Below are 22,083 nucleotides of genomic sequence, written 5' to 3' on the forward strand. Positions count from 1 at the left end.
TGTATAAGTGTACATTCCCACCAGCAGTGTAATAGGGTTCCTCTTTCTCCACATCCCCTCCAGCATTTCTCGTTGGCTGATTTGTGGATGTGGGACATTCTGACTGGGGTAACGTGGTATCTCAGGGTTGTCTGCCCCATTTGTTAGGAAATGGAAAGCCTTAGAAAATTTTCTATTAAATGAAGTAAGCCAGGCCCAAAGAAACATAGGTCCTATGGTTTCCCTTATTTGCAATAGTATAGGTCAAAATCTATGTACATATGACCATATAAGTTGATGTTAAGCAAAATCAACCTCAAGGTAGGGACACAAGAGGTTTTATCTTTCTCATTGTTGTTTCCAATGTATGTACAATGTACCATGTGATTTTTTTTGTTTTCTTTTGTATGTTCTTCCCCCATGGTAAAACACCTGCTTTTACTGTACTTGATTTCAGTGCCTACATCTTGTATATACATTTTTCTAATTTGGTGATGGGCAGGAAAATAACAAAATACTGAAATAAGTATACAGGTTATCCCATTATAACAATGGGATGTACAAGACACTATGTTCAAAATGAACTTTAGAACTTGGTGGGAGGGAGGGAGGAGAGGGGATGGTGGGGAGCGAAGGGAGAGTAGAGGAAAAACAAAGGAAGTGGTAACAATGTTGGACAGGAAATGTATCCATAACCTTACTCATGTAACTGTAAACGTTCTGTACAGTATCTTCACAATAAAAACCATATACTAAAAAGATAATAAAACAATTAAAAAAGAGTAGATAGGAAAGAAATAAGTACGGAGTTACATGGAATACATTCAGAGAAAATCAAGGAATGACAATTCTTTAATGTTAACACTCACAGAGTCAACTTGCAATAATCATCATAAAAGTAAGAAAATGAGTAAATCCCAGTTACTTTTTAAGATATTTTTTCAAATACAACAAAATTTGAGTGAGAAAACTAGTATAGACATGGAATAGAGGCTCTGTGATTTATAGAAAGACATACATTTAATATTAAAATGGATTATTTCTCTCAGCATATGTTTTGCCCCGTATACCATGCAGAGAATTTCTCTCTGGCCTCAACAAGATGATGTAGCACTTAGGGACAAAGATGCAGCCTGACAGGCCAGCACTGGAAGCTAAGATGGAAAAGACCTCCACGGCCACCATGGTTTTCCCCTTGGTGCTGTGGTAGACAGGCAAGAAGGTGACCCATACACTACAGAACACCAACATACTGAAGGTCAGGAACTTGGCCTCATTGAAGGTGTCAGGTAGGTTTCTAGCCATGAAAGCCACAGTGAAGCTTGCCAGGGCCAGGGAGCCCAGGTATCCAAGGACACAATAGAAGGCAGTGGCTGAGCCTTTGTTGCACAGGATGATGATGTGGCCATGTTCTGAGTGTGCATCGGTGTCAACAAATGGAGGAGAAGTGCCCAACCAGATTCCAGACAGAATGAGCTGGATCAGCGTGCAGCTGGGAATGATGAAGTTAGGCATTCCTGACACCAGCAACCACCGCACCCTTCTCCCTGAAGAAGTGACAGAGAAGGCCAGAACCACAGTAACAGTTTTGGCCAAGACAGTGGAAACAGCCACAGTGAACACAACTCCAAATGTAGTCTGCTGGAGGACACACGTGGCTGTGTTGGGATGTCCAATGAAGAGCAAGGATCAAAGAAAGCAGCAGTTGAGGGAGATGAGCAAGATGTAACTGAGAGCCCTGTTGTTGGCCTTGACAATGGGAGTGTTGTTGTGCTTTGCAAAAATCCCTATAACAGCAGTGGTAAGTGCAGAGAGGCAGAGAGCTAAGCAGACTAGAGTCATCTCCAGAGGGTCCCTAGAGTTCAGGAAACTCTCAGATTTCAGCAGGCAGAGGTTTTTCTCTGTGTTGGCATACTGATGATCTGGGCACCTCACACACTGCTCTAAATCTGGCAAGGAGTGGGAGTTACCATCAGTATGTCAGTAGTTACCTTGCTTCTCTGCCCTTGCCCCAACAAGTTAATTTGTTGAGCTTAATCCATTGTTCTGTGTTGTTGCTTTCTAAACTAAAGTACAAATTCTAAGAAGCATACATCAATGTGAGTCCTAATCATGTTTTCCTCATAAGTTTTCCTACATTTCAGCATTTTCTTGAAAGCATTTCCAATTATCCAAATATGGAAATAAAAATCTCTTCCACCTAATTAACATACCATATGTAATAATCTGTCCTATTCCTTCAGAAACCAGATAATTCATGAGAAATGTACACATTATGGTTTGGACCTGAATATGTAAATTCCAGAGAATTAGATATAATCAATAATCCTCATAATCTTCCCTAGATTTCCCCACCTCAATTACACATTGAACTTTTCAAAGCAAACATGGTGGAGTTTGATGGATATTTTCCTGACTCAGTACCCTACTTGTGAGTCTGCTCATCCAATATAGGCTTCATATTTACTCCTATTTCTGTCCTCTCCGAATTTTTTACCTTATGTTCTACTGTATCTAAAGTCTATATCAACAATAATTTTCTCTTATTATTTTATCATTTATCAAGTACTAATCACATTTCTAAAAAATACACTTATGACATGATTTCAAAGTAGAATTAAATCATTTCTGAACCTTACACTCTTCATTCTCTAGAAATTGAAATATAGATTCAAATATGTCCAGAATGTTCTAATAACAATAAAAACTATAATCATATACCTTTCTTATAAATTAATGTGTTCTTTCAGTATGCTTCACCCAAAACGCTGCATTTTTCTGGACTTTAGGGTAGAGTTTAGTTCAAGTGGTCCTCTTTTTTCTTTTAGTTTTAGTTTTATTTTTTTATTGTGAGAATACCATACAGAGGAGTTACAATTACATGGGCAAGATAACGAGTCCATTTCTTATCAAGCATTGTTGCCTCCTCTTTGTTTCCCTATCTCCCCCTCCCCTACCCGGTCCCCCCCACACTCCCAGCACCGCCCCTCCCCCACATCAATGTTATAAAGTTGGTTTTTTGACATAAGAAGTTGTACATCTCATTGTTGCAGTGGGTCCACCTGCATCACCAGTTAAACAACTTGTTTTTTCCCTTCCCCTCCACAAATTATACCAACATCAAATACAGTAAAAGCATGGGTTAAAAGATATGGAACCCTTGGGCTGGGAAGGTGGCTCAGTGGTAGAGTGCTTGCGTTGCATGCCTGAGGCCCTGGGTTAGATTCCCCAGCACCACATAAGCAAAAAGAAAAAAGCTGGAAGTGGTGTTGTGGCTCAAATAGCAGAGTGCTAGCCTTGAGCTGAAGAGCTGATGGACAGCACCCAGGCCCAGAGTTCAGGCCCCACAACCGAATGCCCCCTCCCCAAAAAAATATGGAACACTTTATGAATTTGCATGTCATCCTTGTACAGGAGCCATGCTAATCCTCTCTGTATCTTTAGTATATGTGCTGCCAAAGCGAGCACTCAAATGGTCCTTTTGAGTTTAAATTTTGCTACATAATAATACATTTTGCCGTATTACAGATAATGATTTAACATGTTTTGTGGTGGAAAGGATAGCATGTACATGGATACTGGTCCACAAAACTTATCCAAATCTTTTATCACTCTGCAGGTGTTGTGACTTTTCTGGCAGGATTTTATCTTTTATAACATGCAAATTCCTACCTAATAATAGGAAGGCTTTTGTCTCTATATGCTATCTATTGTGGATTGCTCCTATTGTCTACTATTAATTGAGAAACACTACGGAGATACGGAGAATGTCTCCAATACTTACACTCTTACCTGTACCATTAGAAATCTCATTCTCAGGGCAAGGGATACAATCAAAGCAACAGACAGACTTTCCCTCCTGAGGGGATTTTCTGAATCCAGGACCACAACTCTCACTGCAGACAGACTGCGGAGTCTGTTGATGACAAACAAGTTAATTATTCTTAATATCCTCAAATTCTAGTATGATAGATATTTGATCATTCAGAATCAAAATTTCTATAAAGATGCATGTATAAATATGTTTATACATAAACAATTGGATGATATTATTTCAGGTATTATATCATAGTCAAAGAAAAGTGTTTTAACTTCTTCCCATGCCCTTCTTAATGGAAAAAGCAGGAACTTTCAAGTAGCCATTTTTCTTCTTTTTTGATTTTGTATTTATTGGTCGGTCAGGGCGCCTGAAAAATGGGCCTTGGCACTGTCCCTCTGCTCTTCAGCTCAAGGCTAGCACTCTTAAGCCAAAACACCACTTCCACTTTTTCTGCTTATGTGGTGTTGAGGAATTGAACCCAGGGGCTTATGCATGCAAGGCAAGCACTCTATCACCTAGCCACCTTCCCAGCCCACCATTCTTTTTAAGATGGGAAATCATCTAAAATAAGAAACAACTGGTCAATTGACTATTAATTGAAACATAAAACAATGAATAAAATTAAACATTCTACATTATAAATTAACTTTCAAAGTTACTGTGTTACAGTGATATGGAGATTTGTAACATCATATTTATATTTGGAATACATAAGAAAAAATATTAAGAAATAACTTGGCAAATAAATATGCTTCATATCAACCCATTAATTACTTCATAAAAACATTTCTATATGGGAAGTTGGTAATTTACATTCTTGCATTATTGATGAAGACAAGAGGAATAAATTCTAGCAAGATATTTTGTTCATTTAGTCCTACTTTAGATCATCATTGTTTGATTCAACATACCTCCGTAAATGAGATGGGCCATTCTATGTTATCATTGGATAGAGATAGTTGATGCCCATGTGGTGCATATGGAGAAAAGTTTCCCACTTTCATCACTTGCCTAAGACCTTCTGGAAAATTGCAAAGGTTCACAATGTCATACTCTGCCACCAATTTCTTTGTCTCATCCAAAATCACTTGGTCACCAGCAGGATTGTTGAAATGGATGTTCTTCAGAAAGGGGTGGAGCTAGAAGATATACATCGACCAGGCTGAAGTTAGTCAAAAGTTCACACAGAAAATGGGAAGAAAGAGTATGGATCCATTGACTTTCATTTCTGTTTCAGAATCCATATATAACAGAGTAATGAAGCAGAACAACTGAAGGTCTATGGATGAATAATATAAAATAATGCTGATAAATCCTAAGACTCAAGTAACTGTTCAACAAAACATTTCAAGATAAAAAATCTAGTACGTTCACTGAAATAATCACAAATCATACACATTCCACTGCCTGGCTACACAGGCAGAGATTTTCTAATGAGTAACTCAACTGTGTAATTCAATGAAAAAGTTATAAAACTACCTCAATTAGAAATAAAGTATTTCGTATATTAAATACGAACAATTATGCAAAAAATTTTAATTATTGCTTGCCTGTTACAAATTCAAATACAAAATCAATAAGTACAAAATCCAAAGTGTGAGTACTGACGTGTTACAGATAGATCGAATGAAAACAATAAGTAACGAATTCATTAAAAATTCACTCTTGCCAATCTGTTTTATCAGGCAAAATTCTACATGTTTTAAAACTGTTTCAAAAGCAGACTGGATGATGGTGGCTCACAACTGTAATGCAAACTACTTAGGAGGCAGAGATCTGAGGATCCCAGTTTGAAGCCAGCCTGGACATGAACAACCATGAGACACTTATCTCCAATTACCTACCGAGAAAAACAAGAAGTAGAGTGTTTGCTTAAATGGTCAACTACTCACATTGAGCAAAAGAAGCCGAGGCCCTGAGTTCAAGCCTAAGGGATGGCACAAAAAAATCAAAAACCAAAACCATCAGAGACAGCTAAGCTGAGTAAGCTTTTCACTTTCTCTCTCTCTCCTTTATTTTATATTATTTTATTTTATTTGTTGTTGTTGTTGGTCATGGGGCTGGAAATCTGGGCCTGGGTGCTCTCCTTGAGCTTTTCATCATAAGGCTAGAGCTTTACCACTTGAGCCACAGTTCCACTCCCAGGTTTTCTGAGTAGTTTATTGGAGATAAGAGTCTCAAGGACTTTCCTCCTAGGGCTGGATTTGAATCTCCATCCTCATATCTCAGTGTCCTGAGTAGTTAGGATTACCAGTGTGAGGGACTGGCACCAGGCTTTACTTTGTCTGTGAAAAAAAATCTGTCACGTCTACCTAGTTTGGTTTGAATGAATCCTTCTTACAATGTCAGTTTGCTGATAGCATTTACTTGCCAGTGCAAATTCTTCACCTGAGAAGGGGAAAACTGAAGTTTTCTTCCATTTCCCACTGGCTGTGCTTCTGCTTGACTAATAAGCATCTCATGAAGGGCCTGAGCCACAGCATACACAGCATTATATAAATAGTAACTCTCTTCCATCATGTCCATGTCAAAAAGGTACCTAGGCAACCATTCCAAGGACGCATTGGCTGGACAGTTCTTCCAAGTGACACAGCTAGACTCAGAAAATGTGCACTTAAAAAAGCGAATCCACACCAAAGCAAGGTAATAGTCTTTTGGGTATTTGGATGGGTTAGCAGTTTTGATAAAATTGTTGAAACCAGAAATCTCTCCATGGTGGTGTGAGAAAATGAGAGGTGCATGCAGTGAATGTAACAAAAAATATTTCATCACAAACAGAAATGTACTAAGGGAGTTTATGACCCAGACGTTTCCTAGACTTAAATATGTTATGAAATAAGTGTTTAACAAATTGAACATGAATTCATTGTCTCCGTAAATGACAACCACATTTGCGAATGAATTTCTAATTTTCTGATGAAAAGATACATGATCGGTTACTTCACGAAAGACAGAAAGTGGTAGTATGTGTTCAAAAGCTGTACAGACTTTGTGCTTGTTCATCTCTTCTCTCAATTGGGGCAGCATCCACAAACCATTCTCATCTTCTGAGATCAACAGACCCACCCACTTCCAGCAGAAATGAACCATCAAGGAAACCATGGCAAAAGCTAGAGATGTATCCTTGGGGGCTATCTGATAGACAGAAGGAAGCAGGCGATGGTCACTCAGGACAGGATCAAACCGCCCAAAGTTCAGCTAGAAGGAAAAGAAAATGTGAAAGTGAGCAATTGGATTGAAATAAACCACATCCTTAGTCCTGATGTGCATTAAGCAACACCTGAAATTATAAAAAGGCTTGTTTATCCCATGTTTAGTAGTGCTTCCGCTCCTGAGGCCTATGTAGAAAATGAAAGAACCAGGTAAGAGATGGAGGTATTCCTGTGGTCTGCTATAGGCTGTTCTTACACTAAAGCAGGCCCATACGGACATCTCACCAAAGGTAGTTCATTTGGAGCATTTCTAATTCAACATTCTTCTTCTAAATGCATCAAAAACCTGAGAATGGCCTCAAGTAGTCATGCTTTCATCCCTCAGCAGCCCTCCTGTTCTCACCTGTGGAAATCTGTAGAGGTCCAACACTGTTGCATACTGGGAAGAGATTGGGCCTGCTGGTCCAGTCAGTGTTACTACAGTCTGACTTTCTCTCTTACAGTCATAATTCAGGATAAAATCTTTCCCAGAGAGGCTTAAGACAAGACTTCTATACAGCACATAGTATCTTATTCCATGTGAATGGGCAGAAAATCCCATAGTGATGTTAGGCAAAAGATGAGGATTTTTGTTGATCTCTTCAACAGCAAAAGCCAAAGCTAGAATAAACTGGTAGTTGTTGAAGTTATAGCTGTAGAGAGGGCACAGGAAGTATCTTCAATCTTAAGCATTGACTTGAGGGAATAAATGTTTGTTTAGAAAAGAACATGCATAGGGCTAGGAAGGTGGCTCAGTGGTAGAGTCCTTGCCTTGCATGCATGAGGCCCTGGGTTCGATTCCTCAGCACCATATAAGCAAAAAGAAAAAAAGCCAGAAGTGGCACTGTGGCTCAAGTGGTAGAGCGCTAGCCTTGAGTTGTAGAGCCGAGGGACAGCGCCCAGACCCAGAGTTCAGGCTACACGACCGGACCCAAAAAAAAAAAAAAAAAAGAAAAGAACATGCATATATTTAAAAGTTATCCCTAACATGTTGAATTAGGATATGACTGTTTTGGGATTTTTTTGTCAGCTTTGTGGCTTGTATTCTGACCTAGGCCCTGTCCATGAGCTCTTCAGTTGAGGGCAAGTGCTCTACCACTTGATCCACAGAGCCACTTCTGGTTGTCTGGTGTTTATTTGGAGATAAGAGTTTCATGGGCATTCCTTCCAGGGCTGGCTTTGAACGGCAATCTCTTATCTCAGCCTCCTGAGTAGCTAGGATTGCAGGTGTGAGCCACTGGAACCTGGCACAATATGAGTTTTAGGTAGATAATTCATTTTGAGTGGATCATGAAAGTGTTTCTCATGAATTAGATTTATACTCATAAGAGAACAAAGAGAACTTGCATTTCCCCTTTGTCAAGTAACTTGTTCTTGAAACATGAGACATTTTCTCATGAATAACCAATCAGTCCATGTCTGAAGGTTGCTCTTGTAAATAGTACAAGAAGCAAAGTAAATCCTATTATCATGCTAAAGTCGTTATTCTTTCCTTCTGTTGGAGGATAACCTTACTCAATTAATGTCTTACTTTGTGTGAGAGAGAATCATGGAAAGCAAGAGCACATATGAGAATAATCCCCTTCTCAGAAAATGCAAATTAATCAGAAAACACCTCTGAGAACAGTAGCAAAAGTTGTAGGCAGCAGAACTAAATTCTTACTTACTGAAACAATGGAAAATTAGATGCATTGACAAATAGAAAAGGAACTAACTTCCCTTTATTCTGCATCCAAATTTATGTTCCCCTACTTATGATATAGAAAGAGAATTAAATCCAGGCCTTTGAGTACAAGCCAGGATACAAGCCAAACTTGGAGCTGTCCGTATTTGGAAATGCCCCATGTTACTTCTGCCAGACAAATGACATTAGAATGAGTGCCTAAATTGTTAGTAGGCTAGAGGATTCCAAAGTATCTCCTTAAATCCTTGGCAATGGTGTATAGAACATGAGAATTTGCAGTCAATTTCCTGAGGAGGAAGGCATGAAAATAATTCAGTGTTATTTCTCATAACCCTTTTCCAGTACCACTGACTTTAGAAAAATTAACCAAACTAAAGGTGTTACAATCAGCAGGAAAGATTTGCATTGGAAAATATGTCTTTTCTAAATCATATTAAGGAAAATTAAGAAAATGAAAAAAATTCTAGGGAAGAATTCAATTTTCTAATATATTATCGTACATCAGCAAGTTAATTTGATCTATGGTAATCCCTTAAAGAGAAAACATAAAAGCTCCATAAAGTGCTGTATTTCTTTTTTGGCTTCATATTTGTAAACATGTGGATTTTATGCAGTCACATCATTTTTAAATATTAATGGTGAAAGACAGACCTTCAAAAACATGAAAAATTCTATGGATGATCCTTTTATTCTTCACCGCAGAAGAGGTTTTTAGGAGTCCTAACCAAAGATAATGAAGAAATCACAATAAGTTGGACCCAGAAAAGACTACATCTTAGTAGATGAACAGAAGAAAGAGAAGAATTAAGCTTCTTCAACTTACCAACTCAATGAGATTCTAACTTAAAAAAATGGAAATGAAAGAATAACCATTTCTTAAATCAAAAAGTAAAATGAATATCAAAAGTGAAGTCCCTGAACATATCTCTCAATAAATAGATTGGAAAAATGAATATTGTTAAAATATTCACAGTAGTGAAAATTATCTACATATTTACGAAGACCATGCCAAAATGCTGGGATCATTTAATAAGGGAGTAGAAAAACAATGAAAAACTTGTAACTAAAAAAATCCTTGAATGACCACAGCTATGTGGAATAAACAAGTAGTAATACAATGTTTGGCAATGCCCAATCTTAACTTTACCATTGACTCCTAGTACAATTTTAAAATAGACTAGTAGAAGTCATGCACATATGTGTCTTGCTCAGGCCTAGACTCCTAACAACAGAAGACACTGAACTATGAGAAGTGTGACTCAGAAATATAGCCTTGGCAGAAAATAATTTCATGACTATTTCATCTAAAAACTATGAAAATTAAAATGTGTCATGTCATAGGCAGAACAAACAGCAAAAGACAATAAAAAGTCCAATAAAAAACCACATAGTTGCAAAAGTGAATATTGAACACAGCTTCTGTTACTGAAAAATGGCCTCTATGACATGTGGTTCCTCTGAAAATACAGACATCCACCTGCAAAACACTGAAATCTCACTGCACTCTTTTACCAAAGAAAGGATTTATTCAACATTGTTTACAGATCTTAATAGGAGAATAGAAAATTTGGAAACAGTAGAGAAGCACAGACGAGAAATCTTTCAGGAAGCAGGCACAGGTAATGACTTTCTGCCTAGGATTCCATAACATGGGAACAATACATACACCTGACATTTTGGAGAGAGGGATGTGGTAGGTTTGGACTGTTACCTATTCATTTTCAAAGTTATGGATTAGCACACATAAAAATAAACTTTTCTCAATAGCAAAAAGGAAAACATGTATTCATTGCTATAAAATGGTTGTATGCTCATTGTAAACATTTGAAAGTTTCTGGAAGCATGCCAAGAAATGTACACATTACCTCACTTAGTAGGAAATGGTAAGCCCTCTGTACATCGTCTTTTCAATAGCACTTCAAAAAAAGAAATATGGAGCTATCTCTAGTTAAAAGTTACACCGTAGCAAATGGTAGAGATTATAGAGTGCATTAATTGACCAATGGTCTGCTCAGACTGAAAATCAAATAGAGAATAAGTATAAAATTCAAAGTCACTTACCTCACCTCCTCAGTATACCTCTCTGCTTTGGGAGGACGACGTTGTACTGTTACATAGGAGAGGGGGAAAAACCCAGTAATGGACACATCTCCACTCACATATGCAGTATCCTTCTTGTTGAGTAAGCATTCCTCTTCACCGAGGGAACTGACAAGAAATGGAAGTTGTAGTACAGCTGATGTAAAAAGCAAATGAAACATCATAGAATGGCATGTAAGACCTATTTATGAACATATGTGGATCTCTTGATAACCAGCAAGTAACTAAATATATCATGAATATAAGAATGTATAAGAATATGTTTGAGTGTGATTTTATTGCCTAGGATGTCCACTCTGGCCCACCCCCATTTCTTTCACCATAACCTGCTCTCTTTCCCCAGACAAATGCTGTGTTCTTTCACCCTTCAGGCTCTGCATCTGAGGTCCTATCTCCAGGTCAAAACATGAGATGCAAAATATTTTGATGGTTCCCTTCTCCACTCTCAGGTGTTATAATTTCATCAAGACCGAAGGGTCTAAGACTCCAGAGATGGATGCCAATTAGTTGGAATTGGCCCTGAGGTAGTAGTGAGAAACTTTGCAAATAAAGCCTCATGGGATCATGTAAAAGTTCTGAATCAAAGTTGTAATGTGAGGTGCAAGAGAAAGTGGACAGAGGGGCTGGGAAGGTGGCTCAGTGGTAGAGCGCTTACCTTACATGCTCGAGGCCCTGGGTTCGATTCCTCAACACCACATAAGCAAAAAGAAAAAATCCAGAAGTGGCGCTGTGGCTCAAGTGGTAGAGCACTAGCCTTGAGCTGAAGAGCTGAGGGACAGCGCCCAGGCTGAGAGTACAGGCCCCACGACCAGACCAAAAAAAAAAAAAGAGAAAGTGGACAGAAAGTGTTATTCAAATAAAGGCCCTATGCAAGTCATTGACCACAATCAAAGATGGGGAGAACCTCCCACACCCATGGCTAAAGCCAGTGAGAGAACATTGCTGGTATGAGCCATACAGGTATCCGTACCCATTTGAATATGAGTTTGTGCAATAATCCTTCTCTGTGCCCCAAACAAAGAAAATAGTACAAAAGAAACTCTACCTCCTACCACTCTAAATAGTTTGCACACACATGAGCCATCAGAAGACTCTATGCACAAAGAACATAGAGATTTTTTTTGTGAAAATCCGTACAGAGGGTTTCCAAGTACATTAGCAAGGTAATGACTAAATTTCTTATCAAACATTGTTTCCTCCCCCTTTGTTTCCCCTTCCCATCCCTTCCCTTCTGGGCCCCACCACACATGTACCACCCCCACCTCCCACCCCCCCACCCCCACCCCCCCCCCCCCCCCCCCCGGGGCCAAAGTTGTAAAGTTCTTTTTTCGACATAGCGATTTGTAGCTCTCATTGTTGCAATGGGTCCACTTGTATCCCTATTTAAACAATTTGTTTTTTTCCCTTCCCCTCCATTAATTATACCAACATCAAAAACCCTGGATTATACCCTGGGAGATGGGTATACAAAGCAACAAAGAAATATCTTATAAATATATTAGAAACAATAGCAAGAAAGAAAAAGCATTTGAGTCCTTATCTTGGGGTTCATTTTGCCTACCATCTACTTATCTGACTGTTTCTGCTTGTCTGAGACATATACTAGTTATTGCAAATAAGGGAAACCATGGGACCTATGTTTCTTTGAGCCTGGCTTACTTCACTTAATATAATTTTTCCCAAGTCTTCCCATTTCCCAACAAATGGGGCAATGTCATTCTTTCTGATGGAGGCATAGAAACTTTTCAGAGCAGTGAAGCACTTTTACGCGATGCTGTTCTCTTGGGAATTGCGGTTGTATGGTTGCCCATCATTTTACCATATGCAAGTGACAATGGGAATCATGATTTAAGTAATGCCTTTCCTACATGATGAGATATTGAAGCTGGCTCTTGTATTTTGCCAATACAAGAAGCTGATTTGGGTTTTGAGAGTGTTTCCAATTGAATTGTGCATTTTTGGCTCAAGTTTTCTCTAACCTTAACTGCAGCCTAAGAAGAGAAATTACTTGTATTGAGATAAACATTCCTTCTCTCGGGCAGCCTCTGCCCCTCCAACATTATTGAGTATTTTAAAGGTAGAGCTACAGGTAGAGGGAAGAGAAAAGAAAAGTGAGAGGTAAAGAGAAGTAAGTGAAGGAGGGAGACAGAGAAAGAGAGAGGGACTGTTTAATAGAGAGGATTTCTATATGAATTTCTTGTCACAAAGCACAATGGCTTTGAACTGTCCTCCTCTGATTGAGAAATCCCACTTTGTGCCATTATTCACCTTGTTCAATTGGCCTGCTCTGAAACTTCCAAATAACATGCTGATGCACATGCCCATGTAGTATTGCTGGAGCCTCATCCTCTGTCTGTTTAGCTTTAAGCGTAGTTCAGTATTGTTTCCAGTAACATGCCTTATTTGAAGGCAAGTACAAATAATATCCCTCCATTAAAGATCGCCTCTCCATAGTCTCCATTACTTATGGTATACATAGATTTCAGCATTCTGAGTTCTTTGAGTATAGATATGAGACACCCACACAAGGCAAATTATGACATAAAATTTTCATCTATATAGAGTTTACACTCAACCAAGAGAACCGCATACACTTAGCACATAGGCAATAGATTTATTGTAGATTCCTGCTACATTAGTTGTTTGGATCCTGCCATTGAATTAGTGTTTAAACTAACCATAGGTTCTATCATACAGGTAGGTTTGCTAATCCCTTTCCATTAGTGTTCTCAATGCCTACTGTATCGTAGAGCATAGAATGCACATGAAATGCTGCCAGCATAATCAAACAAAAAGCACATGACTACATCCAACAATTTCCTGTAAGTCCAGGATGAGAGACCTATGGTCTTTTTCTGTATGTCTTAGTAAATTGTATTTGGAATGGGTATAGTAAATACACACACTTGAACAACGTATACATGTATGTAACGTACACATACAAATACAAAAAAAGTATCCCAACAAATACTGTTTGAAAAAGTAAAATCAGACAGGAAATAAAGAAGAACATATATAGATATTTGAATTGGGTCGGAGTTCATTATATCAATGTCTGGAGAGATTGCAATGATACCCTTTTATAGTACATACACACATACTAGTTCATAGTTATAATAATTATATTGTGAACAAATCCACAAACCATTCTCACCTTCTGAGATCACCAGACCCACCAAGCTCCAGCTGAAGTCAACCATCAAGAAAACTGTGTGAAAGGCTAGAGATATGTCTTTAGGGGCTCTTGGATAGACAGACATAAACTAGCCATGGTTCCTCCAAAGGGTGAAAAGTCCCAAAGGTGAGATAGAGAATAATTTCTCTTAAAGTGTATTGTAAACAATAATGTACAGCATATGAGAAGGATATTGATATAAATTTGTGGACCCGTGCTGTGTATAAATTATCTGACCCAATGGACCACTGATGTTAAAAAAAAAGCAAAATATGACTCAAAGATTAATATATTGTATAGCAATACATTCTGAAACCCTACTGTTACTTTCTGCACCTATGGATCTGATCATGAATCAAGACATTCCACTGAGCCCCTGACATCTGTCTAGTGAATGAATTGGTATAGATATAAAAATCTCAGGTAACAACAAGTGTATTTTTGTCAGAGGCAGATAGGGCTGTGAGTACAAGGTTCTGTACAGGGCCACTTCCTGAGCCATCTCATGGATAACAGAGCACAAGAGCTCTTCCAGCAGCCTCACCTTGCTTCTAGGAAGCTCTCAGAGTACAGACTCTGCTAGGATGAAGACCATGTGAGGCAAAGCTCCCATCACATCTGGAAAAGACTGCATCCTGAGCTAACCTGAATATCCCATGAAATCTCTGTCAGTCCTGTCACTCTTGTCTTATCTATTCAATACATACTTCAAACACCTCTGGTATATGATCATTAATCTATGATGTTAGATCACACATATACAAATTGAATATGATCACGATTAAATCAATTTAGCCAGAGTGCTTTGAGACTCACAATATCATCTCAGTAATTTTTTCTGTTTCACAGATCCTCTCCTGAGCATTTAATACAATTTATTTTGAACATGTTCAAGGTAGAGTACAATCTTTTCATCTACTGCCAAACCTCTTCACAAATATCTATGAGAAAGCCTTCATGGGGAAAGTGGTACTGATAAACTTCAGGACCTACCAGGTAAGAATTTTACTACAGGGAGTCTGAGGAGAGTTGGGTCAGATTTCCATGGCACCCACTCACAAAGCCTGCATATCTGATAATAGCTAAGAAAGAACCACCACCAGCAACCACAGACATCAAGGAGAATATATAAACACATCTACAAAATAGCCAAATACCACTTGGATTTTCATGGAAAAGGAAACAGGAAAGTATTAATAAGAAGATACGTGTTAATAACGTAAGAAGTGTTAATAAAGTAAGTGTTAATAAAAAGGTCTAGGGATGGCATGTGAAAAAGACGTAGATTATCTCCTACAGCAGGAAAACACTGTAGTTTCTAGAGCTTCTGCAGGTGTTCTCCAATCTGTACAGCTATTTATCATTCAAGATTCATCCTGTACAAGCCAGAAAAGATGTTTGATCACACAACCTGCATTGAACAAGAATACTAATCACACAGTCTCTGTAGAATCTTCTGACAGCCACAGGTTTCTTCTTAGAAATTTTCCGTCCTTGACTGTAACTTTGTTGGGGCCAGGCTATCCTCAAGGCTGAGCCCAACTTTTCTCATCATACTTGTCCAAATGTATCTGAGAGAGCCTTGATGGGAAAATGTCACTGACAAAGTTTAACAAGTACCAGACATACTTTTCTTCTTTCTTGATTTCTAAGGAGAGTCAGACCAGATATCTCATAACTACAGACAAATCTTCCACATCTGGAAGGAACAAAGAAACTGTTGCTAGCACCAACGACATTCCTCAAAGTGTCACAAAACCATATGAACAAAAACACAGTATGTATACAGTATGTATAGTTATGGGAAAATAAACCTAGAAAAAGTTGTTAATAAAAGAGATCTGCAAATGTTAGTAATAAAAAAGATAAGTAAATGTCTAAGAATAACATTGGAGAACAGAACAGGCATCATCTAAGACATGAAAGAGGTTGTAACTCCTAACATTGCCATGTGTGCTCCCAAATCTGAGCAGATAGCAAAGCCAAAGGTTGTCTTTCCACATATAAAAAGGGCTGCAAACAAGCAGTGTTCCAAATGACATGCTGCCCTTCTAATAGGAGGGAAATTAAACTGAAAAAATTCCCACAATGGCAGCGATGGGAGGGAGGGAACAATTGGGAAAGAGGGAACAACTGATGATATGCATAACAAAAAAAATGTACATATCACCCAATGTGGAAGAAATAACTGTATTGCAAAGCTTATAGAACTCATAGAAGGGGTAACAATGATCGACAAGTAATGTAACTCATTGCCTTACTCATGTAACTGTAGTCCCTCCATACAACATCTTAACAATAAAATAAAAAAAAGAAAAGTTTACCTTACAAATTGGGCCATATTTTGAGCAACTGAAAATTCATTAATGATTATACCAGAAAATAAAAATAAATGGAGCTTCCAAAAAAAAAAAAAAAAGAGGGCTGGAAAGGTGGCTCAGTGGTAGAGCGCTTGCATGCATGAGGCCCTGAGTTCGATACCTTGGCACCACATAAGCAAAAAAGAAAAAAGCCTGAAGTGGTGCTGTGGCTCAAGTGGTAGAGCGCTAGTCTTGAGCTGAAGAGCTGAGGGACAGTGACCAGGCCCAGAGTTCAGGCCCCACGCCCGAACCCAAAAAAAATTTAAAAATAAATCAAAAAAGAATACAGCCAGTAGTCACACACACTGGACTCTAATGGACAGAGGGATGACACAGACTGGAACAAAAATTCATTTGTAAATACAATGCAAGATGAGCAAACATAAATATTTCTTAAATCATTGCTATTGAAAACTGTTTATGTTTTCTGGGATTATCATTAGACAGTTAGTTGTTTTGCAGGGCTACACTATTGCAGTTTCTTCCTTCATATACTACCTTAGTAAATACCTTTGCTACCCAGCATTCCCACTCCTGGGCATTTATGCAATTGACCACAAACCAGGCCTCACTAAAGCTACCATCACTACCATGTTCCTTATAGCATTGTTTACTATACCCAAGATAGAGAGTCAACCCAGATTCCCCTCAGTGGAAGAATGGATGAGGAAAATGTGGTATATGTACACAATGGAATTCTATGCTTCCATCAGGAAGAATGGTATAGCTTCATTTGGAAAGATTAGGAAAAAATTATATGAATTGAAGGCAGACCAAAGTCATATAGCTTGCATAGTTTCCCTCATTTGTAATGATTAGGATGTGCCTATAAATCTACAACCAAATGCTATAGTAGTAAAAGATGAAATATTATAGCTGGACATGGTAAGGTGTTACAAAAATTAAATGGGACTCTAAATAGTCACACGAGACCAAAGGAGGACATTCTTAGATGATCTCAAAGACTCAATTGTTTGTGCATATGAGCATATAAAATTTTTCTTATGCCCATAAACTCCAAGAAATTTCAACAAGAAAGATTTTATATCTTTATTGAAAAAGTGATGAATGGGAGTTACAGTTACATAAATAAGGTAATGCGTACATTTCATTTCGTTTTAAACACTGTTACCCCCAGTTACTCATCCCTCCCAACTCCCCCACAAGTTGTATAGTTCATTTCCACCACAGTGTCAAGGGAGTATCATTTTTGTATTTCATATTTTGTCATGTTATTTTGTGATTCCCTTTCTCCTCTATGAATCATAAAAAACTTATATACAAGAAAAAGGGCACAAAAAACTAAAAAAAGAAATACAAATAACTGCAGGTGCCAATGGCTCACACTTGGAATCCTAGCTATCAGGAGGCTGAGATTTGGTTCAAAGCCAGCCTGGCCAGGAAAGTCTGTTAGACTCTTATATCCAATAATCCAGTAGAAAATCAGAAGTAGCGCTATGGCTCAATTGGTAGAGTGCTTGTCTTGAACTGAAGAGCTCAGGGACAGCGCCCAGGCCCAGAGTTCAAGCCCCATGACTGAAGAAAGAAAGAAAAATTCTGGGATTGAATGATCTACACTGATAAGTACAGTTAATAACTATATGAATAACTAATATCTTAATGCAGCTGTTTACAGATGAAAACATACTATTTTTTAAAGTTGGTCGTGGGGCTTGAACTGTGGGCCTGGTCGCTGTCTCTGCACTCTTCAGCTCAAGGCGAACGCTCTAGTGTTTGAGCCACAACTCCACTTCTGGTTTTCTAGTGGTTTATTGGAGATAAGAGTCTCAAGGGCTTTCCTGCTCAGGCTGACTTTTGAACTGCATTTGTCAGAGCTCAGCCTCCTGAGTACCTAGGATTACAGGCGTGAGCCACCAGCACCTGGCCTGAAAACATACTTTAAATGTACATATTCCTGTCTTTCCTTTTACACAATTTTTGTTGTCTCCCAATACCATCTTTTGTAACAATCATTCTACTTCTAAGCATTTTTCTTCTTCTAAGCATTTTGTTATTTCAGATGTAATTATTTAAGAAATACACTCTCTGATGACTTATGGTTTCAATATATAAGAAATTATTTCTGAATATTGTACTTCTATTCAGTGTCACGATGACATAATCTGCCTCCAATTTCCTTTTCTCATCAAAAATTAGCTGCTCTCCAGCAGTGTTATTAAAATAAACTTTCTTCGGAAAGGGATGCAGGTGAAATGAGTGAAATGAGTCTCAATGTTGAGACACAAAAATCTGCATTATCAGTATTCCACATGGCATTTCATCCCTGCTTCAGGATCCAGATATAATACAAAAGCCTAATGAATTACAATAAGTGGAACATAACAGGTAAGTAGCATACAATGTTTGTTGCTTAATACAGATATCTACAGTCCCCTTGAAATGAAAACACTGGTATCTTCAACTCAAATAAACACAAATCAAACATATTTCAATTTTGTAGACAGAGCTAACCACAGAGGTTTTTTTTTTGCATGCATCTTTCACATAGGTATGCAAAAGGATTAATAACTTATAACTATATTGGAATTAATAATATCATTTATTTTAAGTATAAAAACAGTCTTCAGATCGTATGTTTAGCCTATGAGATATGTAATTCACATAGAAAGAATGAAATAATAATACTGCAAGTTTATCTATAGGAATGTTGAAATCATTTGTAAGGCAAACCACTCATAAGATAGTTTATGTTATAAACTGTAGTTGAGAATGTAAATTAGAACCCCACTTGTGGATAATAGCATGGAATATAAAGAGATTTATTCTTCTATCCACATTGCCCTGTATTCAATATAAATGAAATCAGCACACTGAAAATAGAACAGTGCACCTGTGTTGACTAGAGGGCCTTCACAATAGCTACAAATGTAACTTGTCTACCTGACTAAGCAAAAATAGGTGAAATTCCTTCTCCTCATTCATGTTAGCAAGTGGTGATTAAACAATTATGTCTAGAAGGATGTGAATCCTTTGTCCACCGACCAACTTCCATTAAATATTATCTCATGAAGTCAACAACTTCCACATGAAGTTGAGCTGAGTGCCTGGAGCATAACTATATCTAATTTTCAATGACTTATGATAGAGAAAGGGTGAAAACTAAATGGAGGAAGCTTGTAACAGCTAGGGGAGAATAGAAAAAACAAAAGTAAATAAGATATATGTATATATATATAATCTACAAATAAAACATTTAAAGCCAACAAGATTTTCAAATAGTGAAACATATATCTATTACAGGAAACTGAAATACATAATGATTAGACTATTAAGGATTGATGATACATAAAATTCTCAAAAATGATTTGACACAGTGAGGGAAAAAAGAAACTGAAGTAAAAGAAGACTAAATAATACACTCAAAAGTAAACAAGAAGGGTGGAACGGGGTCACATTAATCAAAATGCATTGTATTCAGAACTGCTTTGAATCTGGCAACTCCTTTGTACAATTGCTTCAAGATAATAAAACAGTTAAAATAGAGAAGATAGGAAAAAATAAGTCCAGAATATTTTGGAATATATTCAGGGTAATTGGAATAAAAAGAATAATTCAATATTCATAAAAATTAGCCAACTTACAATGAAAATCATAGAACTGGGAGAATGAGTAAAAAAATACTATCATCATTTAAAGTAGTTTCCCAAACCTAAACTAGGTTCTGAGGGATAAAATTAGTAGAGACGTGCTACAGAGGCTCTATGATTTTAGAAGGACTTATATTTAACATTAGGATGGATTTTTTCTCCAAGAATGTGTTTTGCCCCATATACCATGCAGATAATTTCTCTCTGGCCTCAACAAGATGATGTAGCACGTAGGGACAAAGATGCAGCCTAACAGGCCAGCACTGGAAGCCAAGATAGAGAAGACCTCCACAGCCACCATGGTTTTTCTCTTGGTGTTGTGGTAGACAGGCAGGAAGGTGACCCACACAGTACAGAACACCAATGTACTGAAGGTCAGGAACTTGGCCTCATTAAAGGTGTCAGGCAGGTTCCTGGCCAAGAAAGCCATAATAAAACTTGCCAGGGCCAGGGAACCCAGGTATCCCAGGATACAACAGAAGGCAGTGGCTGAGCCTTTGTTGCACAGGATGATGATGTGGCCATGTTCTGAGTGTGCATCGGTGTCAACAAATGGAGGAGAAGTGCCCAACCAGATTACAGACAGAATGAGATGGATCAGAGTGCAGATGGGAATGATGAAGTTAGGCATTCCTGACACCAGCAACCACCGCATCCTTCTCCCTGAAGAAGTGACAGAGAAGGCCAGAACCACAGTAACAGTTTTGGCCAAGACAGTGGAAACAGCCACAGTGAACACAACTCCAAATGTGGTCTGCTGGAGGACACACGTAGCTGTGTTGGATGTCCAATGAAGAGCAAGGAATAAAGAAAACAGCAGTTGAGGGAGATGAGCAAGATGTAACTGAGAGCCCTGTTGTTGGCCTTGACAATGGGAATGTTGTTGTGCTTTGCAAAAATCCCAATAACAGCAGTGGTAAGTGCAGAGAGGCAGAGAGCCAAGCAGACTAGAGTCATCCCCAGAGGGTCCCTAGAGTACAGGAAGCTCTCAGATTTCAGCAGGCAGAGGTTTTTCTCTGTGTTGGCATACTGATGATCTGGGCACCTCACACACTGCTCCCAATCTGGCAAGGAGTGGGAATTACTGTCACTTGTGCAATAGTTACCTTGCTTCTCTGCCCTTCCCCCAAAGAGGTTCATTTGTTAAGCTTAACCCACTGTTTGGTGTTGTTGATTTCTAAACCAAAGTACAAATCCTATGAAGCATACAATTCAATGTGAGTCCTGATCATTTTATCCTCATATGTTTTCTTACTTTTTAGTATTTTCTTGAAAGCATTTTCCATTACAAAATGTGGAAAAGGGGCTGGGAAGTTGGTTCAGTGGTAGAGTGCCTGTCTTGCATGCATGAGGTCCTGGGTTCGATTCCTCAGTACTGCAGAAGCAGAAAAAAGCCAGAAGTGGTGCTGTGGCTTAAGTGGTAGGGCGCTAGACTTGAGCTGAAAAGCTGAAGGACAGCACCCAGACCCAGAGTTCAGCCTCCACAACCGATGAAAAAAAATGTGGTAAGATAAATCTACTTTACCTAATTAACACATGACATGTAATAATCTGTGCAATGCCTTCAGAAACCACATCCTTCATAAGAAATGTGCACATTTGATTTTGTGCATGACTATGTAAATTCTAGAGAAACAAAAATAATCAATAATCCTCATTATCTTCCCTCGGTATCCCAACCTCAATCACCCATTGAACTTTTCAAAGTAAACATGGTTGAGTTTGATGGATATTTCATTAATTCATTACCCCAATTTTGGTAACAGTCTCATTTTAAATTATGAGTCTTCTCATCCAATATAGGCTTCATATTTACTCAGTTCTATCTTTTTTAATTTTTTACTTCAGTTTCTTCAATATCTAAAGTCTATCACAACAATAATTTTCTCTTAATATTTCATAGCTTATCAGGTACTAAATAATGTTTCTAAAAATACACTAATGATTTATGATTTCATGGTACAAATAAATCATTTCTGAACCATACACTCTTCACATTCTTTAGAAATTGAAATATATATTCAAAAATGTCTGAGGTGGGCACGTTGGCTCACGCCTGTAATCCTATCTACTCAGGAGGCTGAGATCTGAGGATCATGGTTCAGAGCCAGCCCTGGCAGGAAAGTCTGTGAGACTCTTTAGCTCCAATAAACCAATAGAAAACCA

The 22,083-nt window shown here is 38.2% G+C and overlaps 2 pseudogenes; both read right to left on the minus strand.

Annotated features, from left to right (window-relative positions):
- Nucleotides 1-1,005: 1,005 nt before the first annotated feature.
- Nucleotides 1,006-20,572, minus strand: LOC122124082 (annotated as a pseudogene).
- Nucleotides 3,349-3,447, minus strand: LOC122124332 (annotated as a pseudogene).
- Nucleotides 20,573-22,083: the final 1,511 nt, after the last annotated feature.

This window comes from Dipodomys spectabilis, unplaced genomic scaffold (genome assembly GCF_019054845.1).
Source record: "Dipodomys spectabilis isolate Male_0828 unplaced genomic scaffold, ASM1905484v1 ptg000006l, whole genome shotgun sequence".
NCBI lineage: Eukaryota > Metazoa > Chordata > Mammalia > Rodentia > Heteromyidae > Dipodomys > Dipodomys spectabilis.